Below are 18002 nucleotides of genomic sequence, written 5' to 3'. Positions count from 1 at the left end.
GGCCTGTGGAGGGGAGAGGATGCTGAGGGTCCTAGGCTGGAGGGGGAGGCATTGAGAACACAGGAATAAGTTCTTGAGGAAAGAATCAGTAAGGGGGAAGTTTAGGGGTCCTGTTACTTAGGGCAAACCTGTGGTGGCATGTTAGAGCAGAATGTTTCAGGCAAAAGGAATAAGCAAATGGAAAGGTCCTGGGAGAAGTGTGGGCTACTGGGATGCACTAGTTACGTGCTAGTTAGGCGTTTCAGTCATTTCACTGAATCTTAAGCCTGTTGGAAAAGGTACTGTCACCTCCAAAACTCAACTAAGAAAACCAGCACAGAAAGTAATTTGGCAAAGGCACAGTTTTTAAAAGGAGAGTTGTTCTGACTCCTGAGCTGCACTTTTTAAATAACAGCCTTATTGAAATATTTGTCAAAAGAAATTGACATACCATGCAAGTCATCTATTTAAAGTATACAGTTCAATGGTTTCTAGTATTACGTTAAGATTCAAATTGTGTGACAATCACCACAATCAATTTTAGAGCATTTTCACCCCCTTCCCCATGCACTGAAACAAACCCATTAGTAATCACTCCTTCCCCTGCCCTGGGCAATCTAATCCATCTATATAGCTCTGCCTATAATGGGCATTTCATGTACAGGTGTGCATTACTTAACTAAAGGGATGTGTTCTGAGAAACTCGTCAGGTAATTAGGTGATGTCCAGTTTGTGCAAAAATATTGTACTCACAAACCTAGATGGTGTAGCCTTTTGCTCCTAGGCTACTGCACTGAGTGCTGCGGGCAATTGCAACAATGGTAAGTATGTATCTAAACATAGGAAAGGTACAGTAGAAATAATGGTTTATGATCTTATGGGATCACATGGGGTATGAGAGTCTACATTATGTGGTCTTACGTGTAAGTTCTTTAACTTACCATAATGTTTTAAGGTTCATCCACGTTGAAGCATGAACCAATACTTCGTTCCTTTTTATTGCATAATGATACTGCGCTTCGTGTTTGCACAGACGCACTCTACAATCTTTTTTCTCCTTGGAAGAGCCCTGGAGTCCTGGGTCCTGAACTTACCCTGTGGTGTTAGACAAATCAACCCTTTGAATTTGTTTCTTCATCTTAAAAATGAAGAAGATACACATCTTCTGTATAAAAGAATTGTAAATAATCTAAGTAGATACTCTTCTAGTAAGTGGAACTCCCTTGCCCTTAGAGTGTGGGTTGGACTTAGTGTCTCTCTTTCCAAAGAGTAGAATATGGAAAAGGGAAATAGTAACTTTGTGGAGAAACCTAGCATATGCTAACTTAACCAAATTAAGGTTACTACTTGTGAAAAATCACCTCTGTAATAGTCTTTGTTAAAACCCATACATAACTCAGTCTAAACACAGGAAACCCATAATCCAAGCAGAGGACATGCTCCAAAATACTCCTTAAATTGTTAAAACTCATGAAAAACAAGAGCAGAGGAGATTAAGGAGACACAAAAACTAAATTCAATGTGGTATCCTGGACTGAATCCTGGAACCAAAAGAGGGTTCAGTGTAGAAAACTAGTGAAATCCAAATAAAGTCTAAAGGTCAACTAGTAACATACCAATGTTTGTGTCTTTTGACAAATGTATCATGGCAATGTAAGGTACGAATAGGGGAAAGTGGGTCTACAGAAATGTTATATTATCTGTGCAACTTTTAGTAAACTTAGAATTTTTCCCAAATCAAATTATTAGAAAAAAATGAGGGGTGCTTTCTGTCAGTCTGATTTCTAAAGCAGGATGGGGTGCATAGACCCAGAGGTTGACGTGCCTACATGAAAATCCTGTTCCACAGCTTCAGACTGTCCAACCTTAGTACTTAACCTTTCAGCCGTTTAGTGGGAGCCCCTGTGATGGTGGCTGCCTCCTAAGGGGTCACAAGACGAAAGTGTTTAGCACGGTGCCTGGCACCGGAGAAGCTGCTGCTATTCTTAATGCCTGCTCAGTTCCCGTGCCAAGCAGCATAAAGCTGCAGTGCCCAACCCTCACCCCATCCACTCTATGGAAAAACTGTCTTGCACGAAACCGGTCCCTGGTGTCAAAAAGGTTGGGGACTGCTGGCATGAAGGACAGGAGGCTGGAGTCCTGGTGCAGAAAGGCTGCCTGTTGCTGGTGCGTGTTTATTTCCTGTGGTGGGGCTTTGTGACTTGTCCTGCTGCTTCCTAGTAACCAGAGATGCAATCAGCTGGATCTTTGTGAAAGTTCTTTTCGGAGGTTGTGTTTGCAAGGAGAGCCAAGTTGTGGCGTGGCTCAGGTTGAGATGTAGCAGCCTACTCACCGCTGAGGCAGGCAGGACCGGGTGGGTGGGCTGTTACCCGAGAGATTGCAGACCCTGGACGCCCAGCCTGAGCAGATGAGCCCGAAGCTGGGGGCTGTCACTCTGCAGCAATGGCCAGGCCCCTAGAGATGTCCCTTCTCCCCTGGCTGCCTTCTCCCACCTGAGCTCCTGCCTTGCCTTCCTGTCTGGCCCCCGCATATCCCTAGGGGGCTCACACTGCAACCCTGTGATCCAAAACTGATGGCATGTGCCATTCCCCTGCATTTTATCAGTGCCCCACCCTGCTGCCTTCAGAATGGAACCCAGTGTCTTCGGTGACTCTACTCAGTGTTTTATCTTGCCCTTCACCCTCCTCCTACTCTCCTCAAGCTAAACCTGGTTCCTCTCTGGTATCCCGTGCTCCCACCCCTCGAGCCTTCCGCCTTGCCAGCGTGCTTCTGCCCCCAGTGTGGCTTGTTTAGCCTCTGCTCTCCCCCACTTGGCCTCACTAGCTCCTGCTCATCTGCTGGAATCGGTTTTTCATCCCACTCTCAAAGTTGTCTTCCTGGATGCTCCCCAGGGTGCCTCTCCACTGAATTCCCCTGACACCCCCATTCCCGCCTGTCCCATTGCTCCCGCTCCACCGCAGTAGCCTATTTCCCCCGAATCTGGGAGCTCTGGGAGGGCAGGAGGATGTCTTGTTCAATGTCTGCCGCCCCAGCACCTAGCCCAGTCTGCTCAAAGTAGGGGCTCTAAAGAGATTTATTTGATAAATCGTTGAGAGAAGGGATGAATGGACTCCCCCCTTCTATAGTTCAGCCAGCTGGATAAAGTCAGCCCTTTGTATCCTGGGATTCCACATCCATGAATTCAACCAACTGCAGATCAAAAATATTTGGCAAAAACAAAGCAATAACAGTACAGCAGAAAAAATAACCCAAATAATAATGCAGCATATAGCAACTATTTATATAGCATTTACGTTGTATTAGGTATTATAAGTAACCTAGAGATGCTTCACAGCACATGGGAGGATGTGTGTAGGGTACGTGTAAATACTACACTATTCTATAGTAGGGACTTGGGCATCGTGGATTTTGGTATGTTCAGGGGTCCTGGAACCAATCTCCCATGGACACGAAGGGATGACTGTAGTTTGAAGGGCTTTTTCTAGAGCCTGGATAAGTTCAAACAAAACATGCATTCCAGGACTCCAAAGAAGTGAAGGAAATCTCCAAGGGCTTTAAAGAAATGAGAAAGAAAAAGGACATCAGGATGAAGTAGATTAGAGGATGGAAAGCTGCAGGCAAGGAAGGGTGGGAGAGCCCTGAGAGTGGCCGCAGGTTAAGCCTAGGCTCTGTCCCCACCCCAAACCCAAGCCCAAAGTGAGGTAGCTGAACTTGGCATTCACATTAAGCCAGAAATATTCATATTTCTGGACTAACGTGGGCCCAGGCAAGAGTGTCCTTGAGCTCTGGGCAAAAGCAAAAGCAAATCCTCTCTGAGAAAAACCACAGTTTTTCTCTGGTTTCCCAGAGATTAGGTAAAACCAAATACGGGCCCACAAGAAAAAAATCAACACACACACAAGTAAGCCACCGCAGCAAGAGACAGCAGAAACAATAAACAGATTTAGGTCCCCCCAAAGACTTTGGATGGCATCAGAGTCAGAATATAAGATAACTACATATGAAATGTTTAAAGAAATATACAGTGGGGCCGCTGGGCATGGTGGCTCACACCTGTAATCCTAGCACTCTGGGAGGCCGAGATGGGTGGATCATTTGAGCTTAGGAGTTCGAGACCAGCCTGAGTAAGAGCAAGACCCCATCTCTACAAAAAAAATGAAAATAAATTAGCTGGACAACTAATATATATGTTTAGCCGGGCATGGTGGCACATGCCTGTAGTCCCAGCTACTCGGGAGGCTGAGACAGAAGGATTGCCTGAGCCCAGGAGTTTGAGGTTGCTGTGAGCTAGGCTGACGCCACAGCACTCACTCTAGCTGGGGCAACAGAGTGAGACTGTGTCTCAAAAAAAAAACCAAGAAAAAACAAAAAAAGGAGTTTCCTAAAATAGCTGCTAAAAGAGGCAATAAAACGGCTTCAGGAAATAGTGATCTCTCCATCTCTGGAGATATACAAGTGTAAATGAAACCCCAAAAGCTAGTTATGTGAGAAATGCATGTATATCACCAAGTCCAGTGGTTCTTAAACATGAGCACGCAGGCACATCAGAGTCAGATTTCTACGATGCACCCCCAGAGTTTCTGATTCAGTAGGTCTGGGATGGATGCCTGAAGATTTGCCTTTCTCTTTTCATCTCTTCTCTTTTCTTTCTTTTTCTTTTCTTCCTTTCTTTTCTTTCTTTCCTTTCGACAGGGTCTCGCTCTATTGCCCGGGCTAGAGCACAGTGGTGCCATCTTAGCCTCAAGCTCCTGGGCTCAAGTGATCCTCCCGCCTCAGCTTCCCAAGTAGCTGGGACTGCAGCCGCCACCACACTTGGCTAATTTTTCGATCTTGCTCAGGCTAGTCTCCAACGCCTAGCCATAAGCAATTCTCCTGCCTTAGTCTTCCAAAGTGCTAGGATTACAGGCATGAGCCACCGTGCTGGGCCGAGATTTGCATTCCTAATAAGTCTGATGGTGGTGGTCCAGAGACCACACTTGGAAGACCACTGGTCTTAGTGACTACTGGACTTGTCTGTTCAGGTCACTGCTGTATCCCAGCACCTGGAACAACACATACCTGGTGTTCTATAAACATTTGTTGACTCAAATTGCAAGTATTATTACCTCATTCAATCGCTTTGAGGTTAAGTACTACTATTATCTACATTTTACATGTGGGGAAACAGGGTCAGAGAGGTTAAGTGACTTGACTAGGGGCACACAGCTAGGAAGAATTCAAGCCTATGCTAGTCTGTAGCCACAGACTGTGCCCTTCGTCACCACATCACCCTGAAGGGATCCCAGCTGGGTGGGGTGTGCATCAGTCATACACGATTGGCCACCAGGTGGCAGCATTGTTCTGACAGGAAGTCGCCTGTTATGTTGGTGCCTTGGTTCTGATCTGGGTTCTGCCATCTGTAGTTCTGTGGCCCTTAGCATATCCTATGCCTCAGTTTCCTCATCTTTACAGAGGGGAGTTTGCATCTCTATGATCTCTAAAGAGCCGTTGCAGCTCAGATACTGTATGTAACAGAAAGGTGCAGCCAGTAAAATTCAAATGCCCCCAAACCAAATGTGCCATCTCTCTTCTCCCCTGCTGAGAAGCAACAAAAAAACCCCACTGGAGGCCGGGCGCGGTGGCTCACGCCTGTAATCCTAGCTCTCTGGGAGGCCGAGGCGGGCGGATTGCTCGAGGTCAGGAGTTCGAAACCAGCCTGAGCAAGAGCGAGACCCCGTCTCTACTATAAATAGAAAGAAATTAATTGGCCAAATAATATATATAGAAAAAATTAGCCGGGCATGGTGGCGCATGCCTGTAGTCCCAGCCACTTGGGAGGCTGAGGCAGAAGGATCGCTTGAGCCCAGGAGTTTGAGGTTGCTGTGAGCTAGGCTGATGCCACGGCACTCACTCTAGCCTGGGCAACAAAGCGAGACTCTGTCTCAAAAAAAAAAAAAAAAAAAAAAAAAAAACCCCACTGGAATTAGCACCAAAAGAAATATAATGCAAGCCACAAAAGTGAGCCATGTATGTAATTTCAGATTTTCTAGTAGCCATATAAATTACGTATAGCTTGACGTGGTGGTGGTCACATGTAGTCCCAACTACTCAGGAAGGTGAGGCAGGAGGATGGCTTGAGCCCAGAAGTTTGAGGCCAGCCTGGGCAACATAGCAAGATCCTGGCTCTAAAAAAAAAAAAAGTGATTCCCCCTAGGAGAAACTACTGTGTGTGTGTGGGGGGGAATAATAAAGTGCAAAAGAAGTGACATTAATTTTAATAACATACTTTATTTAACCCAATATATCCCAAATATTTTCATTTCAACATGTAATCAATGTAAACATTATTGTCAAGATGTTTTACTCTTTTTTTGTACTGAGTTTGAAATCCATTGTGCATTTTATACTTACAGCGCATTTCAATTTGGACTAGCCACATTTAAGGCGCTCAGCAATCACATGTGGCTAGTGGCTGCCATGTTAGACAGCACAGCCCTAGATATTAATATCAAACATTTATTTATTTATTTATTTTTGGCATATTATGGCGGTACAGATTTTAAGGTTTCAATAAATGCCCTTTCTCCCCCCTTCCCCCACAAGTCTGAGTCTCCAGCATGACCATCCCCCAAAAGCAAACATTTATTAAGGTAGGTACCATGCTGAGTGCTTTACACGCATTATTTTAATCAATCATCATAATAACTCACGAAGTAGGCAAGATTGTTCTTAGTCCCATTTTGCAGATGAGGAAACTGTGGCCTTCTGGATCCTTGAGTGCGGGCTTTTGACTGAATCCAAATTTTACAGAAAATCCTCTTAATAAAGGAAATTGTTCTGTGACGTTTGGAGGGGCCGCATGTAGCATTGAGGGGATCAGAAGGGCCACATGTAGCATTGAGGTTGCAGGTTCCCCACCCCTTAGCCAAGATCACCCAGCAGGTAAATGGAAGAGTCTGGATTTGAACCTAGCTCTGTCTGGCTCCAGAGTCTGGGCTGCTCATCATGACATAACGCTGTCCTGATGGGAGATGCTTGGGTGTGCATGTAGCGGGGCCCACTGATGGGTTCCAAACCCAGGGACTGCAAATCCTGGCAGCAAATAAGCAGGCCTGTAAGGGCAGGACCTGAGGCCTTGCAGCTACCATTCTCCTACCCCCAATTGTGTATTATTTGGCAAAGCTAAACTTGTTTGGCAAACAACCAGTGACTCTGTCATGATTTCTTGGGGAAATCATGTTTGCATGATGAAAAACTGAACTTGGAGAAAGAAAATCTGGCATCAGGAGAAAGTGAAAATTAAGAAATGAAGCACACTAGGAATAACGTGCAGATGAGTACAAAAGAGGGTAGCATTCCAGTGGACAGGGCTAGACCTAATCATGGAGGTTATAGGGAGGCCAGTTGTAGCTCCACTTCATGAAAAATAACAATAATGATAATGTTAGTAACTCAAATTTATTAAGCACTTACCAAGCAGTTTACATGTAGCACCTTATTTAACTCTCATAATCACACTAGGAAGTAGGTAGACTATTATTGTCATTTTACAGATGTGGAAAGTGAGGCACAGGGTGCTAGTAGGCAGGAGAGTTGATATTCAACCAAAGCAACTTGGATCAGAGTCCATGCTCAGAACTGTCATGCTGTCCTACTGCTAGAGTGGGTTGCTTGCTTATGGAGGTAGTGAGCTTTCTGTCTCTGGAGGGATGCAAGTAGACCATTAGAGGTGTGAGGAAATTCTCAAAAGCCATCATCCCTGGGTAGGACAGAGCCTGGTGGACTGATATTAAGCTTGTCTGGAGATTTATGGAGGTAGAAATTGCCCATATGAAATAATGATTGGGAAGGAATCTCATCTGCTTCCCTAACTCATCCCCATGGGAATAGAGGCTCACTGAGACTGCTCAAAACGGGCAAGAGGCCAGCGGGAGGCCGTGCAGCAGGGGGTCAAGAGAATGCACTCAGCTCGGTGTGCGTCTCTCGCCTGTACTTCAGGAGGCTGAGGCAGAGGGATGACTTCAGGCCAGGAGTTCAAGACAAGTCTGGGGAACATAGCAAGACCTCCATCTCTAAAAAAGTAAAATGTAAAATAAATTTTTTAAAAGAAAAGAAAATGCACTCTGCAGATAGCTCAGGCCTGGGTTCAAATTCTGGCTCTGCCACTTACTAGCACTTAGCTGGTGCTTGTGCAGCTCATCTGGTCCCTCTGAGACTCACAGGGCTTGTTGTGACAACATGACAAGCCACATGGGCATAATTCACATCAAACAGGTGAGGCAGAGCTGCCCCTGAGACGGGACGGAAGGCAGGAGCCGGGGCCCCTGTGTGAGATGGAAGTTGGGGGCTGTGGTGGCAGATTGAGGAAATGAGTGGCAGGCTGAGCAGAAGGTCTGAGTCCAGGGTCTGAGTCTGGGGGCTGGGGCAGGAACAAAGAAGGGTGACAGGAAGCTGGCCTGGCTGCTTGGAGAGGCCCCCCAGGGCCCTGCCCTCTGCCTCTGAGGGGCAGGACATCTTCTTTTTTGTGTCCCCTCCCACGAGTCATCGCACAGCAGACAGGACAGCGTGCTCGCACTCAGGCCTGCGCCCTGCCCCGCAGCTGCCCGTGTCTGCCCCTCACGGTGCTGCCCCACTCACCCCTGAACCCAGTCCCCACCCTGCCTTGTCAACGTCGCCGATGACCTCACTCGGCCAAGTCCACGGGCTTTTCTCTGCGCTCATCGGACGCAGCTGCCCACACCCTCCTCCCAGCCCTCGCTGGGGTCTGTGGTGGCCCTGCCGCCCGCTTCCCTCCCTCCTCACTGGTCAGGGCTGCCCCTTTAGCACTGAGGCCCTGCGGAGCTCGGCCCCAGTCCTGTGGTTTAAATGCCGGCTGCATGTTGGCAACTCACACATTCCATGTTCACCCTTTTTAAAGTGTCAGTCTGGTGTCCTCAGCCACCTATTTCATGTCTACACATGGTGTCACACGTCATTTGGCCAGAGCAAAACTCCGAGTCCACCTACACCAGAACCTGCTCCTCCCCCAGGGGTCCCCCTCCCAGTGGGGGCCACCACCGCGGGCCTGCAGCCCCGAGCCTGGCACTAACTTTGCCTCTCCTCCCTCACTGCCAGGGCAAGTCCTGACATTTCTTTTTTTTTTTTTTTTAAGACAGAGTCTCGCTTTGTTGCCCAGGCTAGAGTGAGTGCCATGGCGTCAGCCTAGCTCACAGCAACCTCAAACTCCTGGGCTCAAGCAATCCTGCCTCAGCCTCCCGAGTAGCTGGGACTACAGGCATGCGCCACCATGCCCAGCTAATTTTTTCTATATATATTAGTTGGCCAATTAATTCCTTTCTATTTATAGTAGAGATGGGGTCTCGCTCTTGCTCAGGCTGGTGGTTTCGAACTCCTGACCTTGAGCAATCCGCCCGCCTCAACCTCCCAGAGTGCTAGGATTACAGGCGTGAGCCACCGCGCCCGGCCAAGTCCTGACATTTCTACCTTCAACGTACTCTGGACTCGCCCCTCCTGTCCGTCTCCACCACCGTCTCTAACCACTTCCGCTCCTAACTAGTCTCCGGCTCCCACTGCTGCCCCCTTTAAATCTCTACGCCTCAAATCACTTCCAGACATAGGCCAGACTGGCACCTCGCTGCCAACCCTCCCTGGCTCCCCACTGCTCTTGGAATGATGTCCCAGAGGCTACTCGGCCTATGTGATCTGCCACCTGTCTCTTCAGCAAACACCTGAAACCCCTTGTCCCCACCCTTCAGTGAGGCACTGTGCTTCTTTCTGTTCCTCAGGGTGCTAACGCCTTCCTGTTTTTATGAGTGGCGTCATCTTCTCCATCCCCCCAGCAGGAAAGCTCAGCTGCGCCTGGGCCCCGCCCCTCTCTCCACACAGTCTGGCCTGATTGGTCCATTTCTCTGTCTCTTTTTCCCCTGACCTTTTGTGGTAGGAAGAGGGACTTCTGACTTCCGCAGCCTCCATCAGGCCTTGTCTCTCCAGTTTGACACCACAGCCTCCCGAAAGCCTTCCTGTCCTCAGCTGTGACCTGACCCCTGCCCCAGAGTGTCCCCAACCCCTAAGCCCAAGCCCAGCCACTGGCAGCCTGGTGTCCACCTAATACATGACCCCACCAGGGACAGGCTCAGCCCTCCCAGGTGTCTCCAAGTGCCTGGGGGTCCCGGCCCCTAGTCCAGATCCGTGCCTGGCCCATGACTGGTACTCAATAAACACTTGTGGAATGGGTGGACCTTCGGGGAGGACTCAGTCCTGTCTAGCCACACTAGCAGGCATCACGGGGCCAAAGCCACGCTGCTTACCCCTGCCAGATGGCGCCTGCCTGGGGGGGGGGGCGGGGAGTCCTAGGTCCTGAGCTGGGTGTAGAACACGTGCCCTGCATGCAAGTCATAAACCTCTCCGGGGGTCACCTGGCCCTTCAATGAGATGGGAATGACCAGAGCAGCTAGGCTGTTTCTCCCGGAAGCACTGGAGCCACACTCAGGGCCTTTCGTTGCAAAGTCCTTCCCCATCCGGCCTCCCCTTTGGCCTTCCCAGCAGTGCCACAAAGCAGGTGCTTAACCCAGCGGCAGAAGCCACCCTTTTAAAGCACTGGCTCCTCCGCACAAAGCCTCCCCATGGCTCCTGATTTCCCTCAGTGCAAGCCAAAGTCCAGTCGGTGGCCACAGGGTCTGGCTGCATGCCTCGCCGACCATGTGTCCCTCACTGTCCTTCTGGACGCTCCGTCCAGCCACACTGGCGACCCTGCTGTTCTCACCGTGCTGGGCACATGCCCACCGTGAGACTTTCGCTCTGGCTCTTCATCTGCCCAGAACACTCTTCCCACAGACATGGGCCAGGCCAACACTCGCCTCCTTCAAGCCTGTGCTCAAATGTCACCTTGCCAGTGAGGCCCACCCAACACCCTATTAGATACTGCGACCTGCCCCTATCCTGTTTCTCTAGCGACAACTTTCCTTTTTTCCATAGCACTTAGCCACTCTTTAACTAATTAGTAATATAATTTATGATTTGTATCCTACCACCAGAATGTAAATTCCAACAGGGATACTTGTTTGCTTTGTTCGTTCATATACCCCAAGCATCTAGAACAGTGCCTGGCACAACGTATATGCTCAATAAATCATTGCCGAATGAATGGATGAGCGAATGAGAGTATGCAGCTGTAGCAAATACAGGACTGGAGCCCAGGCCTGCTCCGTCCCTTGCAAAGAGCCCCCTTTCCAGCCCCTTGTTTAGGGCCAAGGTATACTGGGGTCCAAGGAGGCCCCACACAGAAAGGATGGGCCAGGCCATGTGGGATAGTGGACGGGGCTGGGCAGGCACTGCCTGCTTGCTACTCAGGGTGCCTCATCAGAGACTTAGGAGGAGACCAAGGAGGAGAACGGGGTGGGGGAGGGGGTTTCAGGAGACTCCACTGGCCTGGCTCACCCAGGGTGAGCTGCTAGGAACTCACAGCTTGGGGCCTGGAATGTGCAGACCAAAGGAGGACGAGCCTTTCAGGCAGTCACTTAGACCAGCTCGGGTGACGCCACAGGATGAGATTCCCAGGAAGGCCCAGAGAGGGAGGAGGAGGCTCCCTCTGGCTCTGCTGAGCAGCTCCAAATCTCTGCACACCCACAGGGGCCCAGATTCAGATGTAACAAGTTTGCAGAAAAAAAACACATCACTGAACTATTTAACATTTATCGCATCAATTGATGCATTGCATCAATTCATTCGATCCTTCCGACAAGCTGATGAGATGGTTCTGTTAGCGTGCTCCTTTCACAGGGGAGGAAACTGAGGCACAGCAGAGTTAAGTGACTTGCTCCAATCACACATCTGATAAGTGCTGGAGTGGGAATTTTTTTTCCTAGTAAAATAGAAAACTTTTGGTAGTTACTGAGAAATTTTGATGAAGATTAAAACATACACGATGTGCCTATGCTATGAAAGAGCCCTTGTTCCCACGAGTGTCCATGTAACAACAACGGGAACACAGTGTCTTCCCAGCAGCCGGGACAATCTCTGTGCAAAGGACATTGGATTGGTACACAGTTGCCTTAAAATTTTTTTCCGACCATTTATTATGAAGACTTTTAAACACAGAGAAAAGTTGATCATTCATATACTCACCACCTAGATTCAAGTATTGTTAATCTTCTCTCTTTTCTAATCAATTTGGAAATAAGTTGCAAACATCATGTCATGTCTCCTCCAAGTACTTCAGCCTTTGTCTCCTAAAAAAGAGATTCTCCTACCAGATTAAATTCCATTATCACACCTAACAGCAGCATTACTAATTCCCAAATGTCATCTGATACTCAAATTTCTCCAGCTTCTAAAAAATATCTATCTTTCATACCCTTTTAAAAACCATTTTGTCAAGATTTACAAGTGGCATTTGGTTTATTGTTTCTTTAATCTTTTGAAATGTAGAACCCTGGCCGGGCGCGGTGGCTCACGCCTGTAATCCTAGCACTCTGGGAGGCTGAGGCTGGTGGATCATTTGAGCTCAGGAGTTCGAGACCAGCCTGAGCAAGAGTGAGACCCCGTCTCTACTATAAATAGAAAGAAATTAATTGGCCAACTAAAAATATATAGAAAAAATTAGCCGGGCATAGTGGTGCATGCCTGTAGTCCCAGCTACTCGGGAGGCTAAGGCAGAAGGATCGCTTGAGCCCAGGAGTCTAAGGTTGTATTGAAGTTATGAATTCACACAGTTAAAGGAATCAAATACCTCTACAAGGATTACCATGAAAAATAGCAGATCCTCACCCTTCTTTTCACACCACTTTCAAAATTTTTCAGTCGATTCTTTTGGTACCTTCATATTTCTGAATAGCTTTTTAGTATTGTTTGTCACTTCCTGATGTTTCCACTTTAGACATTATCAGTTGGCTTTTCACTATGGAAGATGAACATTTAGCTCTCTTTCCTCCCCTACTTCCTGTGTTCCTTTTCCTGTCTTTTCATCCTCCTGTGTCTCCGTCATGGGTTTGGTCAATCGGCATGCAATGTTTACTATGTTATGACAATATAAATGCTATTCATAGCTGATCGACATAGTATACTAGGTTTACTACTCATTTCCTATATAACTTTTGTTTTCCCAAGAGTTAGTAGTGGCCTTAGTTTTTTGTTTGCTTAATTTTCTATGAAATTATCATCATTCAACCTCATACTCTCTAAAAATGATCTAAATTGCCTGTTGGTTTTCAGCTTCAGGTAGAAAGACTAAAAAAAAAAAATAAAATAAAATAAATTGCCTGTTGGTACATTAAGAGATATCAGATGTTTATCAATTTGATCTTATTGAAAAAATGTCTTTCCGAGCCCTGGGGCCTAATCCAGTCTGGACCTGCGGCTTCCCTCTCAGGGTTTCTCTTTATCAGAACCTGGGGCTCTCCATTCCCTCTCATGAGTTAAATTTTAGTTTCCTCTATTCTATGTCTTCCTTTTTTTTCTTAGTGAACTCCTTCATTTTGACGAAGCATACTTTCCAGAAGCTCTCTGAGAAAGGGCATTATGAAAGGAAATTTTTTTTTTTTTGAGACAGAGTCTCACTTTGTTGCCCAGGCTGGAGTGAGTGCTGTGGCGTCAGCCTAGTTCACAGCAACCTCAAACTCCTGGGCTCAAGCGATCCTCCTGCCTCAGCCTCCCGAGTAGCTGGGACTACAGGCATGCGCCACCATGCCCGGCTGATTTTTTGTATATATATATATTTTAGTTTGCCAATTAATTTCTTTCTATTTTTAGTAGAGATGGGGGTCTCACTCAGGCTGGTTTTAAACTCCTGACCTCAAGCAATCTACCCGCCTCAGCCTCCCAGAGTGTTAGGATTACAGGCGTGAGCCACCATGCCCGGCAGGAAAGGAAATTTTTTTGAGATACAGGATGTCTGAAAATCTTTAGTGATACCCTCATACCTATTTGATAATTTAGCTCAGTAAAGATTCTAGGGTGTAAATCATTTTTCCATAGAATTTTGGAGGCATTCCTCCATTATCTTCTGGTTTCTAGCACTACCGTTAAGAAGTCTAGAGTCATCCTGATTCCTTTGTGTATGTCTTGTTTTTTTCTTTCTGAAAATCTGCAGAATCTTCTCTTTGTCTTTATTTTTCTGAAACTAGGCGATGTGCCTTGCTGTGAAATGATTTTCGTACCTTGTCCTCGGTACTCACTGGGCCCTTTTGGTTTGGAAATTTATGTCTTTGAGTTCTGGGAATTGTGTTGAATTGTTTCACTGATGATTCCTTCCCCTCTAGTTTCTCTGTTCTCTATTTCTGGGACTCTCATATTTTGGCTGTTGGACCTCTCGGACTGGTATTTAATTCTCTTTTCTCTCTGATTTTTTTCTTTATCTTTGTTTGTAGTCTACTTTCTGGGAGCTTTAAAGAAAAACACTTTATCTTTTGCCTACTGATTGTTTAATATCTGCCCTCATATTTTAAATCTTCAAGAGCTGTTTTTGCTCTTTTACAGTATTTGTACCTTTCTATTAATAGCATTATATTCTTGTTTCATGGGTACAGTGTTGTCCTTTATCTCCCTAAGGTTATTAATGGTAATTTGTTTCCTCTGTGGTGCTTTTCCATTTGGGTATTTGTTTTGCTCACTCTCTTTTATGTTGAAGGCTTCCTTAGATGTCCCATAACTCTTTTTTGTTTTTTTTTTTTTGAGACAGAGTCTCACTCTGTTGCCTAGGCTAGAGTGAGTGCCATGGCGTCAGCCTAGCTCACAGCAACCTCAAACTCCTGGGCTCAAGCAATCCTGCTGCCTCAGCCTCCAGAGTAGCTGGCACTACAGGCATGAGCCACCACGCCTCAAACTCCTGGGCTCAAGCAATCCTCCTGCCTCAGCCTCCAGAGTAGCTGGCACTACAGGCATGAGCCACCACGCCTGGCTAATTTTATATATATATATTTTTTTAGTTGGCCAATTAATTTCTTTCTATTTATAGTAGAGACAGGGTCTCGCCCTTGCTCAGGCTGGTTTCGAACTCCTGACCTTGAGTGATCCACCTGTCTTGGCCTCCCAGAGTGCTAGGATTACAGGCGTGAGCCACCCCACCTGGCCCGTGATTCTCGATTGTCTAGGAAACCGAGTAGGAGCTGTGACCCGTGAGTAGGGTCCTACTGGGTTATCTGGCTGGGCTGCTCCACCAGGAAAGCCCCAGTGTCCGAATCTTCAGGGCTTTCCTCCTGGCATGGGCAAGCTCCACAGAGACGGTTCCTCCACTCTGTCGCCTGGTTGGAGGGGCCCTGGCTGTGACATTCGGGGACCGGACTGGGACTCTCAGGTTCAGCTTTACTGTGTCTGGGGAATAAACTTCCAGTCGTCTCTTGGGTGGTGGGGGGCACTCCGGGAGCGGGAGGACACGGGGTGCCAACTGCTCCGTAAACAGACTTCCAAACAGACCTCTTTTCAGTCTCACATCTACTCACCACCCAGGTACCTGACACACCAATTCCCGAGTCACATAACTGGGTGGCTTCTCAGCTCTTCTAGCTGCAGCTTTAGGATTTATCTTTTGGGGGTCTGCTCAGGAACTTAACACTAATCCACCTGCTCTACAGCTTTTAAAATGGGTTGTTTTCGCTTCTGTTCTCTTTGTTCTTATAGACTTACACTTAAAAAAAAGAAAAGCCACTGTGGGCTGGGCACGGTGGTTCATGCCTATAGTCCTAGCACTCTAGGAGGCTGAGGCAGGAGGATTGCTTGAGCTCAGAAGTTTGAGACCAGCCTGAGCAAGACCGAGACCCAGTCTCCACTAAAAATAAAAAAATTAGCCAGGTGTGGTGGGGCGCGCCTATAGTTCCAGCTGCTCAGGAGGCTCAGGGAGGAGGATCCCTTGAGCCTCGGAGTTTGAGGTTGCTGTGAGCTAGGGTGACGCCACAGCACTCTAGTCCAGGTGAAGGAATAAGACTTTCTCAAAACAAAAACAAAACCCAAAACACAAACCCACATTGTCCCTTTAGTGCCAGAAGCAAAGTAAGAGAGGAAGCAAAAGTAAATGTGTACTCTAGCCATCATTAAAATCTTTTAAAAAATTGAGGCTGGGTGTGGGTGGCTCATGCCTATAATCCCAACATTTTGGGAGGCCAAGGCAGGAGGATTGTTTGAGGCCGGGAGTTTAAGACCAGCCTAGGCAACATAACCAGACTCCATTGCTACAAAAAAAAAAAAAGAAAAATTAGCTGGCCATGGTGGCATGTGCCTGTAGTCCCAGCTACCAGCTACTCGGGAGGCTGAGGCAGGAGGATTGCCTGTGCATAGGAGTGAAGATTACAGTGAGCTATGATCACACCACTGCACTCCAGCCTGGATAATAGTGAGATTCTATCTCTTTTTTTTTTTTTTGGAGACAGAGTCTCACTCTGTTGCCCTGGTTAGAGTGCTGTAGTGTCAGCTCACGGCAACCTCAAACTCCTGAGCTCAAGTGATCCTACTGCCTCTGCCTCCTGAGTAGCTGGGTCTACAGGCATGCGCCACCACGCTCGGCTAATTTTTTCTATATATTTTTAGTTGGCCAATTAATTTCTTTCTATTTTTAGTAGAGACGGGGTCTCACTCTTGCTCAGGCTCGTTTCAAACTCCTGACCTTGAGCGATCCGCCTGCCTTGGCCTCCCAGAGTGCTAGGATTACAGGCGTGAGCCACCGTGCCCGGCCCTGAGATTCTATCTCTTAAAAAAAAAAATCAACATGTAATTCATGTGCCATAACATTCTCCCTTTTAAATTGTACAATTCAGCAGTTTTCTGTATATCCACAAAGTTGTGCAACCATCACCATTAATTCCGGAATATTTTCATCAACCAAAGGGAAACTCTATACCCATTAGCAACCACTCTCTGTTCCCTCCTCCCCCAGCCCCTGGCGACAACTAATCTACTTTCCGTCTCCATGGACTTGCCTATTTTGGACATTTCACATAAATGGAATCATATAATAATATGTGGCCTTTTGTGTCTGGCTTATTTCACTTAGCCAAATGTTTTCAAGGTTCATCTGTGTTGTAGCATGAATCGGTACTTTATTCCTTTTCATTAAAAAAACTGTCTTTTTGAGATATTCACTCCTGTTTATGGCAGAATAACATTCCATGGGAGGCATATTCCACATTTTGTTTACCCATTCATCAGCTGGTGGATATTTGTGTTGTTTTTACTTTTTGGATATTATGAATAAAGGTGCCACAGACATTCATTTGTGTGTAAGTTTTTGTGTGGTTATATGATTTCTTTTGTCTTAATCATCCAGAAAACTTTTTTTTTTTTTTTTTTTTGAGACAGAGTCTCACTTTTGTTGCCCAGGCTAGAGTGAGTGCCGTGGCGTCAGCCTAGCTCACAGCAACCTCAAACTCCTGGGCTCAAGCAATCCTCCTGCCTCAGCCTCCCGAGTAGCTGGGACTACAGGCATGCGCCACCATGCCTGGCTAATTTTTTTCTATATATATTAGTTGGCCAATTAATTTCTTTCTATTTATAGTAGAGACGGGGTCTCGCTCTTGCTCAGGCTGGTTTTGAACTCCTGACCTTGAGCAATCCTCCTGCCTCTGCCTCCCAGAGTGCTAGGATTACAGATGCAGAAAACATCTTAACAGTAAATATTTGAAGAGTAACAGTTTCATTTCTTGAGCATCTTCTATGGTATGAGCTATGTGTTAAATGCTTATTTATTTATTATTTATTTATGTTTTAGAGACAGGGTCTCATTCTGTCACCCAGGCTGGAATGCAGTGGTACGATCATAGCTCACTGCAACCTCGAACTCCTAGCCTCAAGTGATCCTCCTGCCACGCCTCCCAAAGTGCTAAGATTACAGGCATGAGCTACTGCACCCAGCCCCTAAATGCTTATTTAATCTAATAGCCCTGTGAGGTTCGTACTACCACCCTTATATTACAAAGGAGAAAACAAAGTCAGAGTGATTGAGGAACTGGCTCATCAGGAACTGGCTGAGGCCACACACCTAGGATGCTTCTGACTTGGGACTTGAACTCAGGTCTGGCTGCATCAAAGGCCATGTCTGTTCTTCCAAAATACATACACTA

This window comes from Microcebus murinus, chromosome 21 (assembly GCF_040939455.1).
Source record: "Microcebus murinus isolate Inina chromosome 21, M.murinus_Inina_mat1.0, whole genome shotgun sequence".
NCBI lineage: Eukaryota > Metazoa > Chordata > Mammalia > Primates > Cheirogaleidae > Microcebus > Microcebus murinus.
This window is presented reverse-complemented; position numbering follows the sequence as displayed.